This window comes from Schistocerca nitens, chromosome 7, assembly GCF_023898315.1.
Source record: "Schistocerca nitens isolate TAMUIC-IGC-003100 chromosome 7, iqSchNite1.1, whole genome shotgun sequence".
Taxonomy (NCBI): domain Eukaryota; kingdom Metazoa; phylum Arthropoda; class Insecta; order Orthoptera; family Acrididae; genus Schistocerca; species Schistocerca nitens.
The window spans coordinates 83,129,190-83,131,558 of record NC_064620.1 but is presented as its reverse complement, the minus strand read 5'-3'; positions in this window follow the sequence as shown (position 1 = coordinate 83,131,558).

The window sequence follows — 2,369 nt, the reverse complement described above, 5'->3', positions numbered from 1 at the left end:
TGCAAATGATTAGCTTTTCAGAGCATTCACACAAGGTTGACGCCGGTGGCGACACTTTTAACCTGCTGACATGAGGAGAGATCCAACCGATTTCTCATACACAAACAGCAGTTGACCGGCGTTGCCTGGTGAAACGTTATTGTGATGCCTTGTGTAAGCAGGAGAAATGCGTACCATCACGTTTCCGACTTTGATAAAGGTCGGATTGTAGCCAATCGCGATTGCGGTTTATCGTATCGCGACATTGCTGCTCGCGTTGGTCGAGATCCACTGACTTTTAGCAGAATATGGAATCTGTGGCTTCAGGAGGGTAATACGGAACGCCGTGCTGGATCCCAACGGCCTCGTATCATTAGCAGTCGAGATGACAGGCATCTTATCCGCATGGCTGTAACGGATCGTGCAGCCACGTCGCGATCCCTGAGTCAACAGATGGGGACGTTAGCAAGACAACAACCATCTGCACGAACAGTTAGACGACATTTGCAGCAGCATGGACTATCAGCTCGGAGACCATTGCTGCGGTTACCCTTGACGCTGCATCACAGACAGGAGGACCTGCGATGGTGTAGTCAACGACGAACCTGGGTGCACGAATGGCAAAACGTCGCTTTTTCAGATGAATCCAGGTTCTGTTTACAGCATCATGATGGTCGCACCCGTGTTTGACGACATCGCGGTGAATGCACATTGGAAGCGTGTATTCGTCATCCCCGTACTGGCGTATCACCCGCCGTGATGGTATGGGGGCCATTGGTTACACGTCTCGGTCACCTCTTGTTCACATTGACGGCACTTTGAACAGTGGACGTTACATTTCAGCTGTGTTACGACCCGTGGCTCTACCCTTCATTCGATCCCTGCGAAACCCTACCTTTCAGCAGGATAATGCACGACCGCATGTTTCAGGTCCTTTACGGGCCTTTCTGGATACAGAAAATGTTCGACTGATGCCCTGGCCAGCACATTGTCCACTTCTCTCACCAACTGAAAACGTCTGGTCAATGGTGGCCGAGCAACTGGCTCGTCACAATACGCCAGTCACTACTCTTGGTAAACTGTGGTATCGTGTTGAGGCTGCATGGGCAGCTGTACCTGTACACGTCATCCAAGCTCTGTTTGACCCAATTCACGGGGGTATCAAGGCCGTTATTAGGCCAGAGATGGTTGTTCTGGGTACTGATTTCTCAGGATCTATGCACCCAAATTGCGTGAAAATGTAATCACATGTCAGTTCTAATGTAATATATTTGTCCAATGAATACCCGCTTATCGTCTGCATTTCTTCTTGGTGTAGCAATTTTAATGTCCAGTAGTGTAGTATAACATTATGAATAGCCACACACTTGATTTTTAACTTCTGCGTCTGTTACGTGTAACCTATAATCGTAAATCACAAGCTACATCCGGTGGTGTAATTTGTCGACATAAGGCGGAATCTCTGTTTGCCGTAGTATCAACCAATTAGAACTCACTACTCTTGAGGCCATTTCGTCAGTAATTTTAACATTAAATATCCGATCTGATGGCGAATTTCAAGTTTGTGTTGCTCTTACACTTCAGCTTAGATTTTCAGCGTTATTTCGCCATCACTGGTCGTTAAACGAAGGCTATCATGACCTGTGCGCAATAAAGCAGTTAAGATCGGCTTTTCTAGCACGGACTGACCGATTTGCTGACCTCCGCGGGATCCCTGCAGGCCGCACACCTGGACCCCTCCATTGTGACTCTGACAGCTCATTTGTTTGCTGCAAGAAGGTCTCGCCTCTCTAGTCAGGCCCACCCAACGTAAACGTACTTCCACTTAGTCTCCTTGACCGCTACACGTCGCGAACGCACGTCAATGACGCTGTGCACGTACTCCCGGTCTTTTCAAAAAACCCAATCCTGTAAAACGACGTAACTGCACTACTGTAGCAGAAGATACTGTTAATCGACCGACGAGGATCAACTGTATCTGCTGCTGTCATCGTAAAACGCTCTTTTGATAAGTGTTACCAGATCTTAGGAAATCGCGAGACAAAGTCGGATAGGTACAAGTATGGCACTTCTGATCACTGACCAGTAGCACTTTGACTGAACTGAAATAAAGTGCAAGATCCGGCCACTCGACTGGAAGTATCGAATGGTATTATTCTGTGTATAGCCTCCAGCAGGCTCACCACAATGTCTTCTGCAATCTCAGCCAGTAAAAGCAGTCTGAACGTAACAGAACAAACATCTGAAGATCAGAGAGACAGACCAAAATCAGACACTCCTGTTTCCATATAATCAATACGATTTATCCCCAGTTTAGCAAACGTCACCAGTTCCGCTCCTGCGACCTACGCCTCTTCCAGCTCACTATCAGCTCCCTAATGTGGCACAAC